Below are 10,671 nucleotides of genomic sequence, written 5' to 3' on the forward strand. Positions count from 1 at the left end.
TTCCCCTGCATCGGCAGGCGGACGCGCAACCACTGCGCCACCAGGGAAGCCCCCATATTATCTTTTATATGGTGAATGTAAATGTTCTTCTGGTGAAGACCATGAATGTTAATTTGCTCATATTTAAGGAGAGACTTGAACATGAGAACACACAGATGCGTTCCTAATCATAAATGCATTCCTAATAGTAAGGATATTTGTTGTGGGAAAAAGCATGAGCAACAAATACAGATACAGTGATATTATGTGAATTCAAATATTTTTGGTAATAAAGGAAGTATAGGAAGATAAAGAATGAGTCTGAAAGGTTCCATGCGCTGTTCACAGATCATCATATCATTGACTTTTACCTGCGATTTCAAATAACTATTTGGCCATCTGACCGATTCCTCAATCAGAGACTTGCTGCAGAAACCCCTCTCCAAAACCACAACAATTTCCTTTGCATCATCTGAGCCCCTAAAATCTGTGAATAGCCTATGTGTGTTAGTTTCCTCTTGCTGTCTAACAAATTACCACAAATGCTGTTTAAAACAATACAAATGTTTTCCCTCACATTTTTTATAGGTCAAAGTCTGGGCACAGTGTGGCCAGATTTTCTGCTCCAGATCTCACCTGGCTGAAATCAAGGTTTGGCCAGGTGCACTTGGTTCCTCTTCCAAGTTCACTGTGAATCATAGGATTTATTTCCTTCCAGTTTTAGGATGGCAGTCCCATTTTCCTGCTGGCTGCTCTTAAATCCTAGAGGCTGCCTGCCATTCCTTGCTTCATCATCTGTTCTCCGGGCAGGTCACACCATGAATACTGTTTTCTTCCAGACCAGCTGGAGCAGGTTTCTCTGTCTTCCTCTCTATGACCAGCCAGAGAAAACTCTCTTCTTCTAAAAGGTTCATGTGATTAGGTCAGGTTCACCCAGATCATCTACCTATCTTAAGATCAACTGATTTGGAATTCTAATTGCATCTGCAAACTCCTTTCACAGCACAACCTAGATTATTGTTTTACTAACTAACTGGAAAAAGATGTGTTTACACCAGGAATCAGGAATCTGAGAATTCTGCCCTCTACAATACATAAAAATCTCTTTACAGGCACTTCCTCTGAAATAATAAGCAAATCCAATCAAGGAAAATCTGTCACTCTGTCCTTTTGAGCATAAGATTAAATCTGAGATATAAAGATAATAACGATCTGACTTGAAAACTGCTGTGAGGATTATTAACGAGAAAATGGAGAAGAAAGGACATGCTACATATACTTAAGGCACTATAGTACAGTGGCTGGAGTGGGCAAGATGACCGAGATGCCAGTGGTGGGATGCACAGGTAAAGGACACCTGCCAACACCCTCAGGTTCTGTGGACTGGAGGCCACACAGAACAAAAACGGGAGCCACTGCAGGACCCGTCCATGTGGCTCAAGACCAAGGGTCCATAGTGGACCATCTGCAGCCCAGAGCCCTGAACTCACCTTCCAACTATTGCTGGAATCAGCCATATGCCTCCCAGTCTCAGGTACTGCTCTGCCTGTACCCCTGACTGAGAGTCTTCCTTTGACTTGTCACATGGCTGGCTCCTTCTCTTCCTTCAGGTATGACCTCAAACTGTCACAGAGGCCTTTCTTCAGCATCACAGCCACATATCATCCCCTTACCTTGATTTATAGATCCCCCACCTTTGTTACAACCTGAAATCCTCTTATATGTATCCATCTCTCCCCGCAGAGCAATAAGCTCCATGAGAGAGAGGCTTGGTCTTTCCTGTTAATTACTGTGATCGAATGCTCAATTAATATTATTGAATAATTGAATAAATGAATGAATGAGTAATCTAAAGGTTCACAGCCTCTTGTGGGCAGAAGCCACAGCTGTTTACCCCTCTTCCTTATGTATACAGCTGAAGTGACTTTGTAACCACCTGTATTTACAGATTTCCTGTGAAATCATCAACATCCATGGTCTTATCCTGGAGATGTGGTAGCATCTAAACAAAAAGTGGGAAATTTTTATATCTTTACCTGAAACTTTACTTCACAGGGGCTCGGGGTATTTTCTGAGAAGCCAGCAGATACCACAGAAATCTAGGTAAAAAACACATACACAGTGTATAATCATAGGCTTTGATATCAGGTGACTTAGAGTCGAACACCTGTTTCACAGTGTACTCTAGTTGTGTATACTTGAGCAAGATCTCTAAAATCTCTGAGCCTTAATATTCTCTGGTAGAAAAAGATAAGAACATATTAACGTTAAAAGATGTCTACAGTATATGAACATGAGTGTGTATAATAGGTTTTTAAAAGTAAACTCTTTGCTAGGTACCAAGATGCAATTATCCTGAAGTTTCCAAGTGAGATCTCATGTCAACATACGCAGATTTTCAAAGAAAGTTTTTAAGAAACATCTCCACAACCACTGAACTCCTCATTCAGGTCAAGGATATGAGAAGAGGTCTGAGAAGTAAAGGGGGAGAAGACCTGCAACAGCATTTCTTTGGCAGGAGGCAATGCTGAGTTGCCATTCCTCACTCATTCCCTTTGGAGTATAGTTCTCTCTCCACCTGGCTTCAGGCTTAGTGAGAATGAGCTGGCTTCAGAAGGGATAAGAGGAACTTGCTGTGTTCATTTTAGCTCAGGAGCTGACGGCTGAGGGTCTGGCTCCTGCACAAAATGTCTAGAAGATGAGACAAGGGCTGACAAGTGGTGGTAGAGCAGAATAGGGTACCTGTGCTGCTAACTCAGAGTTTGTCAGGTGTGACCTTCCTACCTCCCTGTGCTGCACCAGTGGAAGCTCCAGTAAGCTAACTGGGAGAGGAAGAAAAGTATTGAATACAAGGTGAAGAAATGTAGGAGCGACCAAGCAAAGCCCTTTCACTCAGTTGCTTCCAGCCTAGCATGCCTGATCTGGGGGAAAAAGCAGCTTTCTTATTAACTAAGTTCAGAGTTTCAAATGTTTTGACCTGAGTATTCTATCAAATGAATCGAGACCATATGGTAAGACTAAAAGAAGGGCTAAAGTAAAAAAAAAAACAAAAACGATATACTGCTATATTGTGTGATATTTCAAGCAAAATGGACTCACTATTTTTATTAACAGGAAAAGTTAAATCATTTAAGAAATGACAGTACCAGTCCAGTACATACTCTACAGTAAAAGACAGATTCGCTTCCTCTCCAAAAACTTTTCTGACAGAAATTACAACTATAATGAAATATATATATATATATATATATATATATATATATATATATATATAGTGTGTTGTGTGGAATAACCACAAGCTCCAAGGGGAATTACTTATTTGTCAAGAAAGATGATCGTTTCCAATAAGCAAGGTGTTCCCAGTGTCAATTCTGCTGATATTAAAGGCAGAGAGGACAGAGAAAAGGTCATCTAGTTTGGGGATTGTTAGATACCTTTGAAAATACAGTCTCTAGCTTTGCGCAGTGGCAGTATCGTAGCCAATGAGGTTTATCCGAGGCGCGATTATTGCTAATTGAAAATACAGTCTCTAAGGTGTTCTGTGGGGAAAAGAAAACGGATTGTGAGGAATTAAAGGAGAATAGGAAGGAAGAAATGGAGACATTGACTGTTAACATTCTGGGGAAGGAAGACAGCAAAGCAGGATGGTGGTTTTTGAGTATATCAGAAAGATCAAATGAGGGGGAAGCTGTTGGAGACGTTGGAAAGAGGCCTGTGTTTAACTGCAAAACAAGAAGAAGAAACCAGGGCAAGAGAAAGATTTAAGATGCAGAAGAAAAAAAAAAAGAAAAAAAACAATGGAGGGACTTCCCTGGTGGCACAGTGGTTAAGAATCTGCCTGCCAATGCAGGCGACACAGGTTCGAGCCCTGGTATGGGAAGATCCCACATGCCACGGAGCAACGAAGCCCGTGTGCCACAACTACTGAGCCTGCGCTCTAGAGCCCGCGAGCCACAACTACTGAGCCCACGTGCCACAACTACTGAAGCCCGTGTGCCTAGAGTCCTTGTTCCGCAACAATGAGAAGCTACCACAATGAGAAGCCCGCACACCGCAACAAAGACCCAATGCAGCCTAAATAAATAAATAAATTTATTTTTTAAAAAAATGGAGAGGTTTGCACTTAAATAAAAAGGACTGAACATTATCTTTTCATAAGAGCTACTATGCATTTTGTACTGCCTATAGGCTACACATTTTACTATACATATTAATATAAGTCATCTCACAACAATCTGGTGAAGTAAGTGTCATTATGCTCATTTTAAAGGTGAGAAAACTGAGGCTTCCATGGTTAAATTCTTAACTCAAAGTCACACAAGTTTAGCAGGCTCTACAATGTCTGCTCCTCTCACTATCCCACTCTGATTTTTAGTTCTTTTTTTTTTTTAAGAAAGAAGACAAATCAAATAGATGTCAAAGAAAAAAATACACTGAGATTAAGATGCGGGTAATTTAGTGACCTCCTAACAAAATAACTTCTATGCCTCCTAATAAAGAAGCTAAGGTAATTTTTCAAGAACATTAAAGAAACATGCAATTGAAAGCTAATGAGAAGTGGAGGTTTGGAATAATTAATGTAGGAAATACGGTAGAGAAGTCACAGAATGTTCATAAAAATACTACAATCTCTTATTTCTGCCAAAAAATAAATAGGGGCCCTAAACTGAGTCGTACATGAGCTCCTGGGCAATCTCACTCCAGTAATCACCATATTTTTAGTCACATATACTATTGATTTGATACTCAACACATCTTTTCTTCAGATTATGAATGAAGATTCAGAGACAACAAAAATCAAGTGACGTATGCTATGCAGTGGTACAAACCAAATCAAGGGAATCCAAGTTTTGAAGCGTTTATTTTTAACCAACTCATAATACTTTCTTGTCTAGGGAAATTAATTCATTTCTAAAAGTTACTCTGAAATTGTGTTTACAAGCGGCAAGAAGACTGTCAAAACATTGCTTTATGTTTTGAGAGAATAAATGGTAGAACAAAATGAGATTGTTATTAACCTTATAGTCCTTTCATGAGCCTCATCTTTCTGAGAGAAATGAGATGCTAGTAAAATGCTTTCTTTGCATTTTGCCGACCTAATAGAAGATGACTTTATTTAAATTATAGCTCATTTCATTGCCATGATGCTATATATTAGAAATTGATTACCCTATTTCTTCTGTAATAGCTTCATTATATTTGGGGGGAGCCTTTCTTTTATTTTTTAAAATAAGAAATAATGAGTGTGAAATAAAAGTGGAATCTTTATTTTTACTGTGTCTACGATTTCAAATAAAGCATACTAAGTATAATTATAGCATGAAATTGAATTTCAGGACAATTATTTTCTGAGTAAAATAAGATTGCTTACAAGGTTTTTTTTTTTAAATCAAATGTCACTTATTGTCAACTTTTTAAAGCTTGATAATAAGTCTGACACCACTTTTCAGCAAATAGAGAATTGGTCAAAAGTGCAAACTCTTCCTAGCTCTATATTTTCTCAGTGATTTTAACATGCCCCTGTTCAGTGTAGAGCAGTGTCTTTTATGATTTTTTGAAGTATTTTCAAACTTTTAATTAGCTAGATATTCAGTATTTTTTAACTCTCTAAGCTGGTAAAATTTTGACTTAAACTCTTAAATAATAAACGTTAACAAATTCCTGAGGTTTGGGGGGAAGGGGGAAGCTAGAAATAAGCAAAGGAGAGCACAAGTTAAATGACAGACAGTTGTCTGAATATTGAATGCCTTGCACTGTTGTTCATGTTCTCTTTAGAACTTATCACGTGGGATATAAACTGAACTGAAGTGGTTTGTCTGTGCCCTTGAAGAATTTTCAGTCAAAGGGAAAGTTCATACATAAGTGAAAATACTGAAAAAGAACAAAAGGATGGCATATTGGCACACTCATCATCAAGCGAAAGAGCCCACTGATCTGGGTTATCCCTCTGAGGGTTTGCAAATAGAAATGGCAACTGGAGATGAGGTTAGTTACCAAAGACTGACTCCCCAAGGTCAGGGCCATGAGAAGCACTATGGGAAATAGAGGATTTAAACCAAGACTAAGATGCCAAAGCAGGATTTCTTCCTGCAACATATGCTGCATTAATTTCCCTAAGCAACATTTAATATACTTAAAAATTCAGTCCTTACACCGCTTTCTTAAATTGGACAAAATGCTTTATTTGTTGAAAAATTTTTCATAGAATCAACCGTGTGCGTTTCTTTACTCAATTATTATTTGAGACCAGAATCTGTGACTTCAACATTAAAAAGAGATGCTCAGTATAGAACAATAGGCAGCTACAAGTTATAACAGTAATTACAGACACCACTTAAAGAGCAAGAGTGAAAATACTACTAAAAAAATAGTTTGTTTGATTTTTTTTAATCCAAAGATGCCCTGAGGACTCTAAGGACTCCATGTCTTTAATAAATTCCATTCTCAAACAAGTGTCTAACAGGATTTTTCTAATATTGAGAGAAGAAAAAGAAAAAAACTGTGCTGTTATTAGTCTTCATATTCATATTCTAGAAGCATCCTAAATTAATTTTGATGGTAAACAATACTAACCAAATCTTATGGTTTTATTAGGTCAATCTCAGTTCTTACCTCTTTGCCCTGGCTCTCCACAAAACTGTGAATCTGAGATCAGAGACTATGATTCAATAATTCTTGTGCCTGGAAAGAAGTAGGTGTACCATGAGTAACAGTAAAAGAAATAAAAAATAGAGAAAGAGAGGAAGGAAAGGCAGAAGAAAGAGAATGGAAGGGAGGGAGGAGTGAAGGAAGGAATGAAAAAAGGAAGGAAGGAAGGGAGGGAGGGAGGGGGAGGAAGGGTGGGAAGAAGAAAGATGAAAGCACTTCTGAGTGGGAAAATTGGGGAACACAGAAAAAAAACTCACAGAAAACCCAGACACCCAAGCTAGTAAAACAATTTTAGAAGAAAAACAAAACTATTTACCCAAAAACATAGCAGAAACCCGTATTACAGTCTTTGAAAGGAACCTGTATTACAGTCTTTGAAACTGTTGCTGTTAGGATCCTATTAAATTCTTGGATAAGCATCCTCTTCCTCTGCAGTTCCCACCTTGTGGAGAGAGGGGGACAGAGATCTATCCTGACAGTTACAGTATCCAGGATGGTAAATCAACATATTAAGATTAAATAAATGTCTTCGGTGTGACTTGATTCCTACCATTTTTACCTCTACCATTTTTAAACAGTAATAGACCTATGCAGTGTTACATATTTGAAGTGGAAGAGGGAAGAATTTATTAACACCTCCCATAGAGCCATTTCCTCCAAATGCCAGATCTTTCCTTCCAGCATCAAGAAATCAATCATGCACCATGTGCAGAGACAGCTGTGGTTCTCTGGCACTACATCCATGGGATAATGAATTTGTAAATGTAGTCCACTCACTATTTCTGAGACTTAAGGAAACTTAAGAGACTTCAGAACCCCTATGAATGATGTTCTTGGGTACAAAAGAAAAATATCTTGACTATTTGGCTCAGAAGAAGCTCTTCATTTTTTCTTCAGTCGCTTCAAAGTTTGTTTTGTAAATAAAGATTCATCTTCAGGGCTTCCCTGGTGGCGCAGTGGTTGAGAGTCCGCCTGCCGATGCAGGGGACGCGGGTTCGTGCCCCGGTCCGGGAAGATCCCACATGCCGCGGAGCAGCTGGGCCTGTGAGCCCTGGCCACTGAGCCTGCGCGTCCGGAGCCTGTGCTCCGCAAAAAAAAAAAAAAAAAAAATTCATCTTCACATGAAATTCTGAAAGTTTTGCAATATGCTAATGAAAGGAATTTGGACCTTCAGGATTGTGTTTTAGAACCTGGAGATGTCTTTTGTGTATGTGTCTATTCACCCCAACAAACACTCAATGTATGCATCTTTGTTGGTTGCGGAAACCAGGCTGTTTATTACTATGAAGTTTGAATAACAGGACAGCCTTGAGGCTGACAAAGCTCTTGGAGTCCTATTCAAGGAAATAATGAAAACTAGGGATTTTAAAGGATGGGAATTGGGCTTCCCTGGTGGCGCGGTGGTTGGGAGTCCGCCTGCCGATGCAGGGGACACGGGTTCGTGCCCCGGTGCGGGAAGATCCCACATGCCGCGGGGCGGCTGGGCCCGTGAGCCATGGCCGCTGAGCCTGTGCGTCCGGAGCGTGTGCTCCGCAACGGGAGAGGCCACAATAGTGAGAGGTCCGCGTACCGGAAGAAAAAAAAAAAGGATGGGAATTAAAGATACGCAATAATTTCAGAAATTCAGGAAGACGAATGAGCAGGGAACGCCATTAGTCAGCTAAAAGTCAGGTACACTGGTAGAAATGCCCAAATGTAAAAGCTGCTATACCCATAAATTGTCAGAACTAGGGTAACTACAGTCTTTGCCCAAGAGAGTCCTGGTTTATGACTATTATACAAGGACCCACATGATTTAGCATTCATCCTAGAAATTTTTATTTTTTAATGAAGAATCATTAATAGTTAAAATAAGTCAGAACGCCTTTGATAGACTTTCTCTTTGTACTTCCAGCTTTGACATGGCCTCACACAGACGGTATGAGGCACATGTACAGTGAACAGAGTTCTCCTTTAGTGGGTGGTTAAATCAGAAAAACTGAAACCCACCTTTCTTTTCCCAATCTTTTCCAAATGCACCGTAACTAATCCGTTCCTGTCAAAAACAGCTTGTGGGTTCTCTGATAAATGGAAAGTTCTCAGCAATCCCACTTCTGGGTATATACCCAAAAGAAAGGAAAACAGGATACCAAAGAGATACTACATTCCCATGTTCACTGCAGCATTATTGAAAATAGCCAACATATGGAAAAGACCTAAGTGTCCATTAATGAATAAATGAATGGATCAAGAAGATGTGGTATATATACAACGGAATATTATCCAGCCATGAGAAAAGAGGAAATCCTGCCATTTGAGACAACATGGATGGACCTTGAGGGCATTATGCTAAGTGAAATAAGCCAGACAGAGAAAGACAAACACTGTGTGATCTTATTTACATGTAGAATCTAAAAACAAACAAACAAAAAAGTCAAACTCACAGAAACAGAGCAGAAAAGTGGTTGCCAGGAGCTGGGAGGGTGGGGGAAATAAGGAGAGATTGGTAAAAGGATACAAACTTTCAGCTATAATATGAATAAGGTCTGAGGATTCGATGTAAAACATGGTGACTATAGTTGACAGCTCTGTAGTGTATACTTGAAATTTGCTAAGATTGCAGAACTTAAATGTTCTCACCAAAAAAAGAAAAAAGTAAAGATGTGGAGTGATGGATGTGTTAATTAACTAGATGTGGGAATCCTTTCACAATGTATTATGTGTATCCAATCACCACAACTTTCACTTTAAATATCTTTCAATTTTATTTGTCAGTTTTACCTTAATAAAGCTGACTTTAAATGAAACATTCTCCAACATTAGCAGCTGTGATCCGCCAGCTCTTTCTACTCTTAGTATTGATAGACGTATTCTAATTACTGCCCCTGCAGGCCACTTGGTCTAACAGACAAATTGTGAGGTAGCCTATTCCCCAACTTGTGAAATGCAAGAAGCCACCTGATTGAAAATCAGTAGGGTCAGTGAGAACACAGAAAAGTATAGGTTAAATGTATGCAGCTTAAATGCAGGGTTAGAGGCTGAGTAGTTTGGCCACAGAATATAGGTAGAGTTTTTGGGGTTTTTTGAACTCACTGATTAATCATTGGGCTCTTCCATCGTTATAAGACTATGGTGTTGCCCATCAGTATAAATAAGTAATAAAAGTCATTTCTGATGTGCACCAATGTTTCATTAGATGTTTTTAGAGAAAACAGAATGTAATGATTAACACTATAGACTCTTAAAGATATATATATATAACTTGATTTGAATTCCAGATGTGTTATAACAGCTTAAGGACCTTGAACAAATTTCTGTGTCTCAGTTTCTCATCTACAAAATGATGAAAATATTGCTGCCAAGTTTACAGAAGTGAGTTAAAAGACCAATGAGTTAATATAGGTAAAACACTTAGAACTGCATGTACTTGGCACAGGGCTATGGAAGTGTAAGATATTATTGCTTATTAAGCAACTATTATATGCTGGACATTGTACAGGATCTAAAGTTAAAACACTGACTGCCTTCCATTTTAATAGAATTCTAATTCTCGATTATAGTATGTATAACTAGGGATGAAGAATATTGCTTTTCCCTCTTCTTTTAGTGAAGGAAAAGAAAAAATAATTCAAAAAGGTTCAAAAGAGGGGCTTTCCTGGTGGCGCAGTGGTTGAGAGTCCACCTGCTGATGCAGGGGATACGGGTTCGTGCCCTGGTCCGGGAAGATCCCACATGCTGTGGAGCGGCTGGGCCCGTGAGCCATGGCCGCTGAGCCTGCGCGTCCGGAGTCTGTGCTCCGCAACACGAGAGGCCACAACAGTGAGAGGCCCGCATACCACAAAAAAAAAAAAAAAAAAAAAAGGTTCAAAAGAATTTATAGAAAAAATAATTTTTAAAAAAATACTGTAAGCATTAAACACACAGTTCAACTGGTCATATTTTTTATTTCATTGCCACCATTCCTAACAAGAAATCCCTGGTAATTATGTGAAAACTTTATCCAGGGAGAACATGGGAAACAGAACTAACCTACAGAGAGAAGGTAATAACTTCCATTTATTAAGA

General features: G+C 39.0%; 1 pseudogene; it reads left to right on the top strand.

Annotated features, from left to right (window-relative positions):
- Positions 1-3,432: 3,432 nt before the first annotated feature.
- LOC112066959 (uncharacterized) lies at positions 3,433-3,512 on the top strand (annotated as a pseudogene).
- Positions 3,513-10,671: the final 7,159 nt, after the last annotated feature.

This window comes from Physeter macrocephalus, chromosome 20, assembly GCF_002837175.3.
Source record: "Physeter macrocephalus isolate SW-GA chromosome 20, ASM283717v5, whole genome shotgun sequence".
NCBI lineage: Eukaryota > Metazoa > Chordata > Mammalia > Artiodactyla > Physeteridae > Physeter > Physeter macrocephalus.